Below are 20121 nucleotides of genomic sequence, written 5' to 3'. Positions count from 1 at the left end.
TTTTTATGACGTGCTTGCAATCCCTACAACATCTTGTGTACACAGGGTCAGGGGAAGAAGAGGTGCCCTGTCCTATTGTAAAGATCTACACCAGCGTTCAGTTCGGTATCTCCCACTGCAATCCGCAGTCGACTTTGGTTGTGTGGCATGCATTAAATTAACACAATTAAATTATTAAAACATGGGTCCTGCAGGTGAATTTACAAAAGAGAAAAATAATGGTTTTCCAAAATTAAACTAAAAATACTCAAAATCAAGTCATTCTTTTCAGCTGATACAAATTTAAAGCACTCACCAAGTAGGGGCAGGCATGACTGGCGTAATTCTCTCTAACGTAATTACTCATAATTACAGCTAAATTACTTCTAATTATGCGTAATTGCATGAGAAGCGCAATCCGGCATTTAGCACTATTTTCGTAGCACAAAATACACCTCTGCGTCTAAAACAGAGGTTGCATTTTGAAAATTGCTCAAAATGCTACAGGACACGCAGAAAGCAGCTGCTTGCTCTCTCTTAGATTGTTGTTTCTATGCTCCTGTGGTAGGATTGTTTCCCCAAATTACCCTTAATTACTCAAACTGGTGTAATCGCGTTAGTTCAGTAATTTTGTTTCACAAAAGTAATGTGTAATCACTGAAATTACTCCAGTTACTCCGGCATAATTAGAATTTCACCCAGGCCTAACTGTAAGCCAGCGGTCTACAAACAGTCAGACAAGAGATGAACAGGGATTTCCTGGGTTGGGGATACTTTGCCACTAGTATCCCCAATTCTATTTAGTAACCCTGTAACAGGTTCTGGCAATTACATGTTTTGACTCAATATGGGGAATAACTACGTGGGAGCAGAATTACCGGGTTCTTTGTGTTTTATTTTCTCCGACCAGCATGCAACCACTGACATTGTCCATCTGCTCAGAGCAGGCAGAAAGTGTCAGTGTAAGGTCCTGGTAGCAGATATAAGTTGAGGGGGGTTGGGGTGCTGTGGGCTATAATACACAATAGAGGGCTGGAGGAGATTTACTGGACCAGCGAGGGCACTCTCCCCAATCTAGACAATAAATACCACAGTTAACCCTCGGGTCCGACAGATTGACTATCGGTCGTCCCTATAAAAGAGAGGAGGGAAGAACAGTGCTGTGAAAGGGGGTGAGAGGGTAAAAAGAGGGAAGGGTCCCTTTTAAAGACGGTTTCCCTCACACAGCAAAGGTGTCATGCTTAATCATGGGGATACCCCCTCACGTGACATTTGCAGGTACACCGGTGAATCTGCTGAACTGGCCGGATCACTGGTTTTGTATTGCGTTGCGCTGCTTTTGCTAGTGCACTTATATTTACTTTTATTCTCACACACCTTGCAATAGCTATTATAAAAGAGATCCTGAAGAAGGCCACAACACTTTTATAGGTCAAAACGGCTGAAACATGTTGTTCACTTTTCAGTGTAGCTGTCTCTAACTACGGTAGCAACAGCACTTTATTTTTGCTTTTAATCCTGGCACCAGGAAGCAGCAATAAACTATGGCAGGCTTACCTTGTAGCTAGTTTGGACCACTCTCACTGATTAGTCAGCACTGCACTACCTCACTCACCCATTCGCTCACATTGTGTCTTAGCAATACCCCTCTTCTTCATAAAAAACATCCCTGAGCTCCTCCCTCGCACCAAGGGGGTTGTAGCTCGTGTCACGACTAGGTTCATGATGCGAGGAGGTATCCCCATGATGAAGCATGTCACCCTTGGTGTGTGAGGGAAACCATCCTTAAAAGGGACCCTTCCCTCTTCTTCCCCCCTTCCCCATTCACAGCACTGTTCTTCCTTCCTCTCTTTCATTGGGACAACCAATAGTCAATCTGTCTGACCCGAGGGTTATCTGTGGTATTTAATATACTGTGGGCGATGCCAATCTTCAGCCTATCCTTGGAGCTCTCTGCCTGCTTTAATGTGCTGCTGCAGGGGTGGGTGAGGGCCTGGCTATGTTCCTCCCTGCAGAACCTACCCTTGCAGCATGAAGTAAAGGATCTGATATTTCTTGGGCTGGGATTATCTGGTCCAGATTTTTCAAAGCTGATAAGTCTGGCCCCGGAGACACAAGGATGCCTATAACTGTGGGTGGCTGAATTCCACCCTGAGTCATTGTTCCAGGTGAAATTGTGTGACTCATAATGAAGGCACATGTGTGTCCTAAAAACTTAAAACAATCTCTCAAATCACTGCGAAAGAAAACTATTGCAGTGGTGGGTTACCAATAATGATAAAAAACACTCACATTGGACCGAAACACCTACACAAATAAAAAATAAAACACAGTGTGGCAGTGGATGAATAGAAACTAAAAGGCATTTTTCTTACACCGTATTCTAGTTCTAGGGTATATGGATATCACTGAAACATACTTTCTGAATCTTTGGAGAAGGGAAGAGAAAACATAAAGAACACAAACTGGGCATTGTTTAAGAGAGCAAAGGGGAAATCAGAAATAGATGCCAGATGTGTTACATCCAACTAGTAGCTCGACATAAGATGCAATCTCAAGCATCTCTACTTCAGTACATTATGTCTATACCACTGTGTACTGTGGATGGACTGTTCCCATGAGGAGCAGAGTCAAGACTGATTTGCATATGGCTGGGTCCAAACAGGGGTTCGCTATGTTCGCCCTAAGTGGCCATGGTATGTCCAGATGTGTGTCCCTTGTTCACTTTGCCACTGGATTCAAGCTAGCCTGGCTGATGAGGGGGGATCCCCCGAAACTGGTCCCATCATCTTATTGTGTATGCTATACAACTGTGTATACATAGAAACATTACAAAATACTCTTCCTGTTGCTTTGTTCTTCAGTAATATGTCATGTTTTAACTTTGTCTACAATGGTAAACGCCAACAATATTCATTTCAATTGATTCCCCTGTGATTTATGAACAGTGCCAGTAACGTTGATTATGCTTTGAAGCAACTTATGGCCTCTCTCACTCCCTGAGCTGTGGTTTCTTCACGTATGGTAATAAAATGTTACTTTCGATCAAAATAACGCTAGAGATTCACTTAAAAAAACAAAGGTTCAAGTGATGTTATAATTAGGAATCGTAAGTATATATTACTTTACATTAACATAAGCCTTAGAAATTCACTAAGAAAAACAAAGATTAAAGTAATATTATAGTTATGTGACAATGTCAGTGATTGTTAGAAATGGGGGTCTCTAGTTGGCAGAGGTAGGTACCTTTGTCCGAATAGGGACCCTTGTTTCTAGTCAGGGTAAGGGGGATACACTACTAAAATAACCCCTGTTCACACCCTTGGTAGCTTGGCACAAGCAGACAGGCTTATGTCAGAGGCAGTGTGTAAAGCATTTGTGAACACATGCTGTAATACAGTGAAAACACTACAAATGGACACCACACCAGTTTAGAAAAATAAGTAAGCTTTATGTAAACCAAAACAAGACCAAACGACAGAAATCCACAATACAATAATAAAAATATGACTTTCAGATGGTCGAAATAGTACAGTTCAAAGCAAATTGCAGATGTATTACTTTCCACACAAAGTACCTAGGATGCGTCACGCAAACAAACAAAATGGACGGCAGGGAAGGGTGCGTTGGTTCTTTACACTCAGGGAAGGTGATGCATCGATTCCTTAATGCTGCGCAGGGGAGGTGATGCGTTGGTTCCTTACCGTAGAGGAGGTGATGCGTCGGTTTCTTACTGCTTGAGAGGTGATGCGTCTGTTTCTTACTGCGTCCCCCAATGATGCAACAGACATGGCGCCTCGATGTGACGATCCGGGGTAATGTGTGGATTCTGGCAGTCGCACAGCAGGGCTTGCAGCAGAATCGGGCGGTGATCTCGGACTTTGGAGATCGTTGCGACGGTTTCTTCGGCGATGCGTTGGAAACAGGTACAGATGCGTCACGCTTCTCGATGCTGCCTTGATTTTCCAGCTTCCATTGGAAAACAGTTCTCTAGAGGTCCAAAACAACAGCAGGCACCTATTTGCAGGTCTGAACTCCGAGCAAGAAAGTTCAGGGGAGCTGGTGGTGAAGTCTTTGTGTCCCTGAGACTTCAGAACAGGAGGCAAGCTTAGTTTCAAGCCTTTGGAGATCTTCTTCATGAAGGGGGACACAACAAACAGCAAACTCCTTCTCCTTTCCTTGGTTGCAAGTAGCCACTTCAGGCCAACCCCAGACAGAAAACAGGGGCAGTTTTCCTCCTCAGCTTCTACGGCTCTTCTCCTTGGCAAAGGTTCCTCTTGATTTCCCAGAAATGATCTAAAGTCTGGGGTCTAGGCCCCTCTTTTCATACAGTAAAATCCTTTGTTCTCTGAAGGCAGATAGTGTCTATACCCAGCCAAAACCAGTTATGTCCTCACAGGTACGATTTCCTGGCAGGAGGTGGAGGGCAGACAAGGCCCCTTCAGGTGAAAGGAAATCTCAACCCGCTTCTCTAAATGCAGCCCAGGTCTATTCAGCCCTGCCCTCACTCATCGGGCTCTCGGGAGCCACTGCTCCTCCCCAGCCCCTGTCATCCAAAAGCCAGACATGCAATACACAAACCTAGCAGCGGCAGACTGGATGGCTAAGCAAGAAATAACCACTTTTTAAAAGTGGTATTTTCAAACAAAGAATGTAAAAATCACCCTCACTAAAAGATGCATTTTAACATTCGGAGTTCAGGCATTCTTAACTTTATTTTCCTACCTTGTTCTTAGGGGTAGTCATGTTTATAAGATGTTATAAACAAACTCCCCATTCTATCCTATGGGAGCAGGTAGCCTTGCAATAGTGAAAAACTAAATTTGTAGTAATTCACTATCAGGACATGCCACACACACCAGGGCATGTCCTACCTTTCACATACTATGCACCATGCCCACAGAGGTACCTTGGGCCTACCTCAGGGGAGACTAACATTTAAGAGGAGTGAAGGTTAGGGACTGGCAAGTGTGTGCACTAGCCAAGTCGACATGGCAGTACCAGGCTGCACACAGGATCTGCAATGGCAGGCCAGAGTTACATTTACAGGCTACTTAAGTGGGTGGCACAATCAGTACTACAGCCCACTAGCAGCTTTTGATTTATAGGCCCTTGGCACACACAGTGCACTGTACCAGGGTCTGACTAGTAAATGAAATATGCCAATCACAGAATCACCAATCCAAAACAAAAATGTACAATGGGGGCACCTGCACTTTGGCACTGAACAGCAGTAGCTAAATGCCCAAAGCATCTAGACCAGCAAAACGGAGTCCAACACACAGCAAAAACACAGGAGGCAAATGCAAAAATACAGGGGAGACCCACGCCAATGGTGGCAGGTCTAACAGTGATAAAGTAACATTTTAAAATAAAAAAAAACACTGAAATTCACCAGTTATAGTTATGTCAAGTAGCTATAGTGTGTGACCTTGCCATGCACAGCAAATTATCCCTCTTATTGCATCACTCATGACATATCCAATAACTTCATTCATAGCATCACTGCAACATTTGAAATGACATAATTGATGACAAAACTTTGCATGGAGTTATACTTACATTAGGGCATGAGTTTTAGTTACCTGAGATAACTATAACTGGTGAATGTCAGTTAGGTCAGAGGTTCCATAGGAAGAGTGTTTTTGTTCAGCTAATAACTTTAGTGCTGAATGATGAATCAAACACAAGGAGATGATGAACGGAGCACTGAATTTTTTCAGACACTCACCCCAGTCACAGATCTGGGTTGAAGCCAACATCATTTTTTACCTCACCCACCCCAGTTCAGACCCAGTTCAAACTGGAATGGCATGGGGAGCAAAACAACTATAGATTTAGGCCCAGATCTCTGTACTGGGGCAAATGTATGACATTGTTCTGCATGTCCATCAATTGTTCTTTTTACAATTGTCACCACGAGTGGGACGGGTATGCCCACATGCGGGTTCAGTTCTCTCTATGACACTGGGGTCAAGCTAGCCTGGCTGATGAGGAATGAAACCCCGAAACTGGTTCTAGGATACTTGTCTCCAGTCCAGGGAGGACCTGGCCTGGCAGTTCGGGATGGACTGTTCCCATAGGAGGCCCAAATCTCTGTACTGGGGTGAATGTATGACATTGTTCTGCATTCTGTCCATCAATTGTTCTTTTTCCAATTGTTACCCCGTGTGGAACCGGTATGCCCTGACATGGGTCACGTGCTGTCCATGCCACTGGTGTCAAGATAACCTGGCTGAAGAGGGGTGAAACCCCAAAACCGGTCTTAGGATGCTTGCAAGTCCAGGGAGGATCGGGCAGTTCGAGCTGGACTGTTTCCATAGGGAGCCGGGCCAAGACTGATTTGTATATGAGTTCAAACTGGAATGGCATGAGGAGCAAAAAAACTATGAATTTAGACCGTAATCTCTGTACTTAGATGAATGCATGACATTGTTCTGCATTCTGTCCCACAATTGTTCGTTTTGCCAAATGACAAATCTGCACGCAATTTTCTGAAAAAATTTTCATCCACTTCAGCTTTGTCCTAGAAAAGTTCAGTGTGTTATGTCAAGTAGCTGCCAAGATAAAGGGGAGGCCCCAAAAGATTGATTTTCTATAGTATTCTCATATAAAATGTCTGTCACAGATACAGAAAGAACTGTGAATATAATTACACCAAATATGGTGAAGAGTTAGAACGTTACTCATAAAGCATGTTTTTGTGATTTGGTGAGTATCAGTTCAGAAATTGTGGAGAAATGTGCATTTAAGAGGTGATGAGGTGGCCATGATAGGGTTTCCAATAGGTGAACTGTTTAAGTCTAGATATGCTTTGACTAGTAAATCCTGATTGCCTGGCCAAAACATGAACAATGTATTGTGGCAGCAAATACAGGACTCAAGGTCATGAAATGTATTGTAGTGCAGGCATGTTTTGATGGTCACAAAAAGGAGCTCATATAAAGGGTGAGAATAAATTTTAGTTATATATTATTTGCTCAATCAATTAGGATTCATTACGTTCGGCAAATCACCCCATTATCAAGGCACTGGATTTGCTAGCTGCTTCACGGAGAAAGCAGTGAAAAACAAGGGAAAAGCAGGACAAAGCACTCAGGAAAGCAGGGAGGAAACTGAAAAAACAAGGAGAAGCAGTGAAAATCGAGGGAAAAGCAGGGGTAAGCACTCAGAAAAACGGGGGAGAGGCAGGAGAAAGCAGTAAAAAACAAGCATTTACAATGCAACGGTTTCGCCTTTGCAAACGTTAGAGCTATTGGCATTGTAAATGACAAAATTTTTATTTATGTGTTGGTTTTGAAAACAGATAAATAAATGGCATTGTCATTTACATTGCCAATAGCTTAATCTCTTGCAAACCCAAACCTACCCATTATCTACACACTCCCTCTCAGACTTCTTGCTGTGTACAACCCTTTTCACACTCCTCTTTTATCTGCACAATCCCTCTCTCTCTCACTCCTACATCATCATCTCTATCCCCAGTCGGTCACCTTTGAAGTCCTTTTTACACCTGTTGGTTACCTATGCGGTCGGTTCATCTCTAACAACAGTGTATAACTTGCACAGGGGGCTCGTAGTGTGTGGAGGGCTCTGTGTGGGTGTGTGGGGGGCTCTGTGTGGGTGGCTCTGTGTGGGTGTGTGGAGGGCTCTGTGTGGGTGTGTGAAGGGCTCTGTGTGGGTGTGTGGGGGGCTCTGTGTGGGTGTGTGGAGGGCTCTGTGTGGGTGTGTGGAGGGCTCTGTGTGGGTGTGTGGGGGGACTCTGTGTGGGGGGGCTCTGTGTGGGTGTGTGGGGGGGGCTCTGTGTGGGTGTGTGGAGGGCTCTGTCTGGGTGTGTGGGGAGGCTCGCAGTGTGTGTGAGGGCTCTGTGTGGGTGTGTGGGGGGGCTCTGTGTGGGTGTGTGTGTGGGGGGCTCTGTGGGTGTGGGTGTGTGTGGCATTTGCGAGAGATTAAGCTATTGGCATTGTAAATGACAATGCAATTTATTTATCGTTTTCAAAAAGAAAACATAAATAAAAAAATTGTCATTTACAATGCCAATAGCTCTAACTTTTCCAAAGGCAAAACCGTTGCATTGTAAATGCTTGTTGTTAATGCGATGCGTTTCGTTGGATCACATGATTAGACCACCTTCATCAGGGTTAAATGAAATGTCTTCCCAAAAATTCTGAAATTAAAAAAATCACCTTTAAAAACAAGCAATCATGTACTTCGAGCCTTTCAAAATAACAATACTGATTATCAATAAAAATATATTAAAAATACAGTACAAACCATCTCATAATGACCCTGTTACAATGCCTCAATTCGTATTTAACAGTATTACAAAGAAATAATTAGAAAACAATACACATCAAAGGACACAGCATAAACAATAGTTACATTCAACATATAATCAATGAACAATGACACATTTTGATACAGTTTCTACTCAACCTATCTAACTACAGTTTTCAATAAGAAGCATAGGGAACGTTATTCTAAACCCCTAATAGTACTTACATAATAATAAGACTTGCTAAGCAGGAAAAGAGGGAAAAATCACCTATACAGATAATATCCTTGCTTATATGTTGGAAAGGTATAAGTGCTCACCCGCCGCCCCAGAGAGCATATCAGTTGATCATGTACATCCTGGTGCGGGAGAAAATAATGGGAGCAGCAAGAACCACCATGAGATAACCTCTATGTTGTGGAAGGATACATATTTACATACCTCAGACGTTTCTAGTGAAGCGTAAACACATGGGGTAGATACCCCCTATGCTAAAAAACACTCTCTCGTCCAGCAAGTTAGGAAACTTCTCAGGAACTGCAATCTATATAAAAACATTAAAATCAGAGTGTACATCTGCCAGATTCAAAAAGACAGCACCACTGCACAAAGCTACACTTATGCACACGGAAACACAAGTAGCAAACCCACCTTGCTATATGCTAAGTGACACCGAATGCTGAGGTGAACCAGAGCAGTCTCAACGATACAGTTGCTGAGCACCAAGATAGATATCCGATTGAGCTAAAATCGAAAATAATAAGCCATATAATGAGTAATAAATTTTGGGAACACCTCATTACGAATAAGCCGATGGAATCGAAGTAATAAAGCCATCCACTTACATACGTGTGCTTTTGAAGAATCTTCAGGACGGCACAGGGTAGACGTGAAACAATATGTGTAAGTGCAGGAAACTGCTACTAAATCACGGTGGTTCCGTAAATTATGTACTTCGGATACCATCTAAAAATGAACAAAGAGAGGCAGGGTCTCATATGAAAACTGTGCTTCTCAAACCAAGCATCGAAAAGTTCCCCGACCCTCTATTGTACCTGTAGGAAACCTCAACACTCACCAAATTAATGGCATAGTCGGCGTCCCGTGTGTAGACATCCAGCCCACTGGCTTGAAAACGCAAAGAATGCCACATCGGTCATTTAAATATTAGTAAAACGCGGGCGCCAGCTAATGAGAACCTGCTTTGTATGAGCCGGTTTCCTGTCACCGATCTGAGTGTAATGGAAATTAGGGACGGACTAACTACGTCCCGGAGACGTCTTTTCTTACTAAACCATCCCAAAATGGCCGACATTTATTCTTAATAAATTGTATTATCGAACGGCCAAGAAATGATAGACACAGGCTATAATTATAATAAATATTATTTAAAAAAAAAAACTGTCAATATCGATGCGACAAATATTGATTTTGGTAAAAGAAATCTTTACCAATTATAATCGGAAAAATATTAAGAATTTAAAGAATTGAAATGGGTCCACTTGAGTAGGCCAAACGCGGAGTACTCTACATTATAGATGTCAAAGTACTCACTAAGATATCTGTTTGCCGGTAACATTCAACAAGTCAGGTCCCGGCCGCGCTGTGATTGGCTGACGTCACGGGGGTGTCCCGGGCCGGCAGCCAATCACAGCGCGGCCCGGGAATGACGTCACGGGGGTGTCCCGGGCCGGCAGCCAATCGCAGCGCGGCCCGGGACAAAGGGGCGGGGCTTAAAAAAGCACCAGAAACGCCCCCGAATCGCGTTTTCAGGAGAAAGCGCGATTGACAGCCTCTGTCTCCCAATGGCTAGTCTCCATTTATGGAGCTAGCCAATTGGAAACAGAGGCGGTCCGAACCTCACTACTGAAAACAAAAGATTTCGATCTGGGAGGGGCTTCGCCCCTCGCCAAGTCGAAACCTAAAAATTAGGGAAAAGCAGGAGACAGCACTTAATAAAACAGGGGGAAAGGAAAGAGAAAGCAGTACAAAATGAGGCAAAGCACCATAAAGCACTCAGAAAAACAGGGGAGAGAAAGGAGAAAGCAGTAAAAAATGAGGGAATAGCAGGACAAAGCACTCAGGAAAATGGGAAGGAAGCAGAGCGGTGCAGCAGCCTGTCGAACTGGGCCTGGGTTGGTGGTGCTATACCCTCTTTGGGAATTCTGGTGAGATCTCAGGAGATGTTTGCATGTGAAAAATAATTGCTGACCTCATGCTGAGAGTTGATGAACCATGTTTGAGAAAGAATGGTTTTCTTTCATGATTTTCCCATAGAGGTTATGGAAGGTGCTCCAGAAGCTACAATTAGAGCACATTATCTGGATGTTCACTCTCTACTCTTCTGCCATGTGAAAAATAAGGTCTAAAACATGGACTTCCAGCCAAAGAAGCCTATGCGTTGATACCGCAGTGTTCTTATGCCTCTTTTCACAGTGGTCTAGTGAACAACTAGAGAGCTAACATTCTTTTTTATGACAAAATGTGTGACCCATCCAAACCTATCTTGATGGAATCAAAGTTGTAAAACGTAAAGCTTTCCTTCAGAAATGAACAAAACAAGGGGATTCTTTTTGTCAAGAAAATCATGATTAGTGCTCTACAAAGCTAAAATAAGGACACATTTTATATGAATTCTCAAATTCCTTTCTCAGCCATGTCAGTAAAACATTCTGACATGCAGACTAAAACATGTCCCTGCAATACTTGCAGCAGTCTGTAGCACACTGACATAATCATTGGCTGAGCTCATATAATCAGTGATGTCATTTAACATGAAATGAGCATGTAATATGTGAGGTCATAAGCAGTGCATGATATGGGTGCAAGTTATAGTTAGTTCACTAAACTATAACTGACATAGTTCTGTGGTTTTTGCTTGTTTATTTTAGCCCATGTCTCATTCCAACAGTATAACGCTACTTTACCCGTTGTTTATTCAGTGGCTATGGACTCACACATGCCAACTTTTTCAAGCTGGCATAGGGAGATTTTGGAACAGGAATCGGGGAAACGTGTTTTCTCCATGGCTTATATTGAAGCAGAGGTAATTTAAGGCAGGATACACCAAAAATAATTACATTTTCAACAAATCGGGAGTGTCCCACCTGAATCAATCAATCAATCAATCAATCTATCTATCTATCTATCTATCTATCTATCTATCTATCTATCTATCTATCTATCTATCTATCTATCTATCTATCTGTTCCTGCATATATATATGACATATAAAATCAGGGCCAGACTGGCCGTAGCGGGCACCAGGTGTTTCCCCGGTGAACCAACTGGGTGGGGTCGGTTTTAGACACCTGGGGGGCCATTTTTGTTACTGGGGCCGGTTTTGCAGCATAGCTGCAATATCAGCCCCTTGTAACAAAAATGAAAAGCTGCACAAACCTTTCTAAAAGCCAGTTATCATTATAATGATTATAGGGAAATTCACATGAGGCTTCCTTATAACGTGACAGATACAATGCTTAATTTGAGCTGGTAGTTGCTGGTGGGGCCCTTAATACTAAGGACTGGCACTTATTTGCCCCGGACCAGTGCTTAATTTGAGCCCGTCATTTCCAGTGCTTGTCACCGGCACTTAATTGGCGGCACCAGCACTTAATTGCCTGAACCTGCACTTATAAAAGCTGCCACATGGTGGCGCTGTTTGTGTAGCTTAAAGAGGAGCAAAAAAATTGTTGTTTGTTAATTCAATATACATTCACAACAACTAACACCTGCCACCCAAGCCATTCTTAAAGCATTCAACAGTCTGAATAGTCATACTTCAGTGTGATGTGTAGTAGTTGTAAGTACGGTGGCAATGTGTGGTGCAAACTGCAATGGTCTCCTAACAAGGGATCTGGCACTTATATTTTACAAATTAAGCACTGTGCCACACCAGCTATCTGCTGAGTGCAAGAGAGTGAGCCCATAGATATAAAAGATGGAAGACAAGAAAGACGTCAAAACTGTCACACATGGTGGAAGCAGGATTTGGGGAGTGTCTGGGAGTGGGGTTAAGACTGCCAGCCTTGGTTTTTGACGTGCTGGCGTTTTATTTCACCAGCCGCTGGCTTCTGAGCAAAGCATTCGCCACCGGCACACTTTCTTTCACAAATTAAGCACTGGACAGATACCAGCTGACTCTTCATGCTGTCAAAGCGGTTAAAACACACACACATGAGCTTGACACCATGACACGCCTATTTGCTCAAGAATATGCAAACTGTATGTTTTATGAAGAAGAGGAATGCTGAATATCCTGGGTACCAATAAATAACGTGAATGAAGTTTTCATATGTTGAGCAGCTGTAGCATATCACGCTGCGATGTAGTCTGTATAAGTGTCACATGCAATGTTGATGCATATATAATTATATTAACTGAAATGTACTTAGAATCATGTATTAGAGCTGTGTCATTAGGAATATTAATAGGTAATCAGTATTTTGTATCACTCGTTATATGCGGGCTGCACATAGAATGTATGCACTAGTATTTTTTAGCAAATACTGTACATTATAGAGATTGTTGGCAATACAAGAACAGGTACGTAAAGAGGAGATATATGTTAAAGTTACACTGTTACATTTGTCATGTTTACAATTTAGTTTCAGATATATACCTTTTTACGCACATTTGTATACAATTTAGTTTTGCATATATGCATTTTTTGCACAGTTATTTGCCTAGAAGCAAACAATGTTCAGTCAAATGCTGAAGCTGGGATTCAGCCCAGATTTCCAGATTCCAAAATCAGCACTTTAGACTCTAGACTTCATCGATTCCCCATATAAAACAGTCATAATTAGGGTTATTGGGTGCTTTTTAGTCAGATCCAATTAAAATGAAGTTTTGTTTATAAGCTTACATGAACAGTGACTCTGCCTTCAAACATAATCAAAACCAGGGTGGCCAGTAATGTTATGGCAACTAAATATTTCTGAAATGTGTATTTATCAACTTGTACTGTGGGAGTGTGGGGGGTCCCCACACCAAATCCTAACGGTGCTCCTGAATAGGTATGAGCCTCTGGATTTAGCGCAGTTTATTCAGGTTCAGTGACAACAATTGTAGTTCAAACAACATCTTTATTCGAAAGTCATGTATTCAAAGCATATAGACTTAAGAAATTTTCAGCCATGATTCATCGTAATTGTTATTGAACGCAAAAATCTTTCAGGGTCATAAATCCCAATGCATTTCGGGACAACGTCCCTTCCTCAGGGGATATGTAGACAATCCGCACGGTTAGTAGACCACGTTTAGACGGCAGGTCTTCGTTGTATAATCAACTTGGACATAACTAGGGCTCCCGGTTTTATGGTTTTTATTTTTTTCACATTTCCATCTGTATTTATCCAGATTTCTTTTTTTATCATTTTATCTGTATTTATCTGCATTTATTTTTGTGGAAAGCAAAAGAAGATGCTGCAGCTAGTATTCTTTCAAATGTATTCAAATAAACTATGCACACTTTTTGCCATTGTTTTTATTGTGCGAGTTTGTAAAAGGTATTGAAGTGCTTTACATGAGCAATAGTTTGATTACACAAGGTAATTTTCATTTTTACAGACACTGGGAAAATAATGGGATGGTGAGCCAAACCTGAGACTTGAGCCTGGTTATTTATGTTCACGTCCATGGATGTTAATTTACCCCAGTGCCATGGGTAGTGGAAGTGGTATCACAATCCTTTTGCCATCACAGGGTTATACCCACTCTAAGCCCCACAGAAGTCACTTAATTCCTTCTGTACGGCTAAGAAAATAAAGCTGAGTGAATATCAAGGAACGCAAACAGGGCTCTTAGATTCCTGATTTATTCCTGTTTCTCCCACAGCAGTGATGTCACCTCCTTTCTCTACCACTCTGCAAACACACCTCCTGGTGCACTACTTGTTGAAGCATGAAGTCTCTTTGGCTGCTGAGGGTCCTTGGAGGTGAATAACCCCTCCAGTTACCTCCAGTAAGTCCCACACAGCAGTATTGCTAAGAAGTCTTCAGAGGCCATGCCCCCTTTCATCACCACTATGCAAACGCATCTCCTGGCGCACTACTGGTTGGGGAATGAAGTGCTCTTGTATGCTGAGGGACCTTGGGGACCAAGAAGCTCTCCTGGTACTTTCTGTAAGTCCTACACAGCGGGATTCCTGAGAGCTGGTCATAGGTCCCGCCCCCTTTCTCCACCACTCTGAAAATGCCATTATTACATAAAATATATGTCATGTCAACAGCTATGCATTGCAGAGGTGCAAGTTAGAGTTAGCTCAGATAACTATACTGCTGAATTTCACTGGTTTTGTATGAGTGGAACCTGGGCCTAACTATAACATCCCTATAACCTTTGTTTTTTTTCAATGAATTTATATGTATATGTATATATATATATATATATATATATATATATATATATATATATATATATATATATATATATATATATATATATATATATATATATATATATCATATGTAGCTTGGAGTTCCATCGAACACTCGGGTCAATAAGCACACGTCACACCGTCCCTTAGGTAAAAAAATCCTAGTTTATTAAAGTCATAAACCAAACGTGACGCGTTTCACGCTTCAAGAGCGTTTGTTCACACAGTTTGGACGAGTAAAGTTACTCCATTTAACAACTCACACATCGTAACAACAAGTGTAATCATAGAAAGCGGACTGTAGTGATCGCAATGGGCGCCATTATACAGTGTACAAACTTGCGTATCCTTGATAATAACAAACATGTGTCATCACAGAAATAGTATTTACAACACGAGATAAGTGTATCTCTAAAAGAACCTTGCATTAGGTTTGTAATAGAGTCATTACCGAATTCAAAGCAACGGTACAAATGAAATGTCAGCCGCATTGCATTTTGGTTAAAGTAGTACACAGCCCTGTTAATCAAGAATAAGTCCGATTTTACATGATCAAAAACAGTTAATGAAGGGAGTATATTGTACGTGCTGTTTCTATATAAAGTAGTGGGTTCTCGGTATACGTTCATGAGTTATAGACAAGAGATATTAACCGCCGTTCAGGAGGAATATAAGTAGTGGGCTGGTTAGTGCCCTATCTCTATGCTAGAGGTTTCCATTACGTCATATAAACACATCTGAAATAAACTGCACAACAAGGAGAACTTAATACGAAACCAGAATATGTGAGTATACAGTGCACCAAAGCATATGTTGTAAAAGTGCATGAGGTGAAGTAAACAGGAAGACAACGGTGAAAGGAGTAGGGTGGCAGTGCCGCAGTCCTATGGCAAGGTCCCTCCCTACATCCTGTGATAGAAAAAAGAAAAAAAAGGGAGAGAGAAAAAAGAGAAACAGAAGTTAGAGAGATATGTACAAGTAGCTTGTCAATGTAGACAATTCACAATGATCTACATACATTCTATTCTATTTACAATCATATATTACAGTTCAATAGCTTCTGCATTACAGGATGGGAATGGCTTAACTATTCATTTAGTATCCTGTAGATGAACAGCCATCTCCTCATCCATGTTATGCCCTTTGGGGTACCTCGTACACATACTGATTATGTGTCTGGATTCTTTTTGCCTGAGTTTCAAAGTGCGGTTCCCCCCTCTTACTTGCAAGGGTACCTGTTCAATCACAAGATAATTCAGTTTGCTAGGATCAGAGAAGTGATATGCCTCAAAGTGTCTAGCCACTGGATAGAGCTGATCTTTTCTACTAATGGCTCTTGTATGTTCCAAGATCCGTTTGTTGCCCATGTGAGTAGTACTTCCCACGTACATCAGATTGCATGGACAGACTAAGACGTAGATCACAAATGTAGTGGTACATGTTAAAAATTGTTTTATAGGTTTCATGCTGCTCGTGCTAGCGTTCCAATATTCTTTAACCATGTGGCTGTGATTACAAGCTTTACTGTGACCACATGGATAAAACCCTCTTTTGATAGTGGCTTTGCCAATGTTGTTATGGACAAGGAGGTCCCTGAGGTTACAACCTCGTTTATACGTTACCATCGGTCGGTCAGGAAGTTCAGGGCTGATTATAGGGTCTCCTTTCAGGACATGCCAATTTCTGTTAATGCATCTGCGTATCTGGTTATTATTGCCAGTGTAGTTGAGAATAATACGACTAACTGGCATTTCAGTGGATTCTTTAGATTTGGAGGTATTTCTAAGTAAAGAGTTACGATCTAGCATTTTCACTTTCTCGACTGCCCTCTTAACCACCCAATTAGGGTGCCCTCTTTGTCTGAATCTCTCAGTCATAAGCTTTTGTTTCTTGAGAAAGTCAGTTTCTCGGCTACAATTGCGTTTGGCTCTGAGCAGCTCACCGTACGGAATACTCCATTTCAGAGTTTCCGGATGGCTACTCAGGCCATGGAGCAGAGAATTGCCCGCTGTGGTTTTACGAAAAAGGACAGTCTGTATGGTGTTGTTAACAATCTGTACTTTGGTGTCAAGATATTCTACCTCTGTGGTACTGATGTTACTAGTTAAGACAATGTTAAGGTTGTTATTATTTAGTCTGGCTATGAAGTCAAAGGCTTAATCTTTAGTGCCTGCCCAAATGATAAAAACATCGTCAATGTAACGGAGCCAAGAAACGACTCTCGTAAAATCAGTTTTAAAGGTATCACTGTTCCTGATGTCATTTTCCCATGCCCCCATAAAAAGATTTGCAAAACTGGGCGCGAAACAAGTTCCCATGGCGGTCCCATGTCTTTGAACAAAGATCTCATCATTGAAAAGAAAGAAATTGTTAGTTAAACAAAATAACATCATATCCAATATCATGCTGGTGTGTTCTAAATAGCAGATATTCCTTTGTCTCAAGAATCTGGCACAGGCTTATGTTCCCTTTTCATGTTCAATTATCCTATACAGGGAATTGACATCCATCGTTATCAGTAAAAAGTTACTTTGCCATTGAATGTCACTCATTTTTTCTAAAAAGTCCTTGGTGTCACGGACATAGGAGGGTAATGTTCTAACAAATTCTCTAAGAAAGTGGTCAACATAGCGGGAGATGTTTTCCAGAACACTTCCTTTGGATGAAATGATAGGTCTGCCAGGAGGATCAATTCTACACTTATGAATTTTGGGAAGTAGATAGAGCAGGGGTAAAATCGGGTGATGATTTTTTAAGAAACAATATTCTTCCCATTCTATGAGACCCCTGTCTTTCCATTCCGAGACTCTTTCCCATATAGTGTGAATGCTGTCATTGTATTCCCTACGATTAGATTTATTGTAGGTTTTCGTATCTTTAAGCTGTCGTTCAGCTTCTTTAATGTACATCTCCCTTGGCATAATGATGATATTACCGCCTTTGTCAGCAGGTCTCACCAGGATACTTTCATCTGCTGCCAGATCTTGAAGAGACTTTTACTTCACCTCATGCACTTTTACAACATATGCTTTGGTGCACTGTATACTCACATATTCTGGTTTCGTATTAAGTTCTCCTTGTTGTGCAGTTTATTTCAGATGTGTTTATATGACATAATGGAAACCTCTAGCATAGAGATAGGGCACTAACCAGCCCACTACTTATATTCCTCCTGAACGGTGGTTAATATCTCTTGTCTATAACTCATGAACGTATACCGAGAACCCACTACTTTATATAGAAGCAGCACGTACAATATACTCCCTTCATTAACTGTTTTTGATCATGTAAAAACTGACTTATTCTTGATTAACAGGGCTGTGTACTACTTTAACCAAAATGCAATGCGGCTGACATTTCATTTGTACCGTTGCTTTGAATTCGGTAATGACTCTATTACAAACCTAATGCAAGGTTCTTTTAGAGAAACACTTATCTCGTGTTGTAAATACTATTTCTGTGATGACACATGTTTGTTATTATCAAGGATACGCAAGTTTGTACACTGTATAATGGCACCCATTGCGATCACTACAGTCCGCTTTCTATGATTACACTTGTTACGATGTGTGAGTTGTTAAATGGAGTAACTTTACTCGTCCAAACTGTGTGAACAAGCGCTCTTGAAGCGCGAAACGCGTCACGTTTGGTTTATGACTTTAATAAACCAGGATTTTTTTTACCTAAGAGACGGTGTGACGTGTGCTTATTGACCCGAGTGCTCGATGGAACTCCAAGCTACATATGATATTTAAAACCGGCTGCTCCACCGGCAACAAGCCACCCCTACGTAGACGAGGGATCCCCCTGAGGAGCACCTTGCTGTGTGATATATATATATATATATCTATATGTATATATATATATATATATATATATATAGATATATATATATATATAAATATATAAATATAAAATTTGCAACCCCAGATAAATTTGAGCAGGTCAAACGGTCAAACCAGTTGATATATATATATATATATATATATATATATATATATATATATATATATATATATATTTGAGCAGGTCAAACGGTCAAACCAGTTGATATATATATATATATATATATATATATTACCTACTGGCGGTCGCCAGTAGGTATATATAGTTAGGATTTTTTCTCTATGGGTTTTTTGAAAATTCTATGTCTAATAACTTTGGCGTTTGAGGACGGAATTGGCTGAAATTTTCAGGAAAATGGCACATTTTGTTTCTGAGCAGCCCTTGAAAATTTGGGGGGGGTTCGTCAAGGGGGGGCTGAGAAAAAAGGGGGGTCCCAAAACGTGTTTTTAACATTGAGTTTTCCATAGGGCGGTTGGCCTCACTTTTAGCCCGAACGGCTGAATGGATTTGCACGAAACTTGGCAAAATTGTAGGGACTGGTAGCCCGATGTGCCTTTTGTAGGTCTCAATATATGTGCTACAGTGGATTTTGAGAAATTAACGTTTAAAAAAAGATATATATCTGTAACAGCGGACCGGGCAGCGCTCCAGGACGCGTACTTTTCGCGCAACGGAGCTTTGTGAAGCGAAGCTGGTTGGTTCTCCGGCGTCTGTCAACATTCCAAACAGTCCGTAGCGGCCGCCATCTTGTCTCTCGGTAGGATCGAGAGACAAGAGGAGGCCAAAGCGAAGGGGCAAATGACCATAAGGGGGAATAGTAGATCCTCGCTGACCCCCTACGTTTGATGTGGAGGTTTTAAAAGGGCCCCGCGGGGCAAAAAAAAAAAAAATAATAATAATCGAACGGCTGAATGGATTTGCACGAAACTTGGCAAAATATTAGGGACTGGTAGCCCGATGTGCCTTTGCTAGGTCTCAATATATGTGCTCCAGTGGATTTTGAGAAATTAACGTTCAAAAAAAGATATATATCTGTAACAGCGCTCCGCTTCGCGTACTTTTCGCGTTACGGAGCTTTGCGAAGCTGATTGGTTCTCCGGCGTCTGTCAACATTCCAAACAGTCCGTAGCGGCCGCCATCTTGTCTCTCGGTAGGATTGAGAGACAAGAGGAGGCCAAAGCGAAGGGGGAAATGACCATAAGGGGGCATAGTAGATCCTTCCTGACCTCTGTGGAAAAGTACATTTTGCCATGTTCTGTGTCCCTACGTGTTCCCCATCTTATGTTATGTGTGCATGATTAATATGCATATGTATTCCCCATGTTCGATTAAAGACGCAATTACAGTTGTGTCCATCTCTAGTATGCCAGTTTCCAGTTCTCGTGAAAGCTACGAGTATTAGGCCTATGTAAAGTTACGTTGCCACGTTTCTCAGTGTGCACGTTATTTCATTGAAAAGTCCCCGTTTCTAGGCCTCAAAAGGGCCCGGACACCAGATTCAGCTCCTGTCTCCTGAGCCCTCGCTGAGGAGCGATACAGCCCCCACCTGTATTCCTGACCCTTCACTTACTTCCTGCCTCGCAGTGCCCGGCTCGGCCTGGCTCTGCCTACGAGTCTGCCAAGAGTATGTTATGATTCTAGT

General features: G+C 41.8%; 1 protein-coding gene across 1 annotated transcript in view; it reads left to right on the top strand.

The window, feature by feature from the left end:
- The window catches only part of TMTC1 (transmembrane O-mannosyltransferase targeting cadherins 1), a 1403473-nt gene that overhangs the window by 206671 nt on the left and 1176681 nt on the right, over positions 1-20121 (top strand). The window lies entirely within an intron of this gene.

The sequence above is a fragment of the Lissotriton helveticus genome, chromosome 1_1, assembly GCF_964261635.1.
Source record: "Lissotriton helveticus chromosome 1_1, aLisHel1.1, whole genome shotgun sequence".
NCBI classification, from domain to species: Eukaryota; Metazoa; Chordata; class Amphibia; order Caudata; family Salamandridae; genus Lissotriton; species Lissotriton helveticus.
The sequence above is the reverse complement of the archived record's forward strand: the minus strand, read 5'-3'. Positions and strand labels throughout refer to the sequence as shown.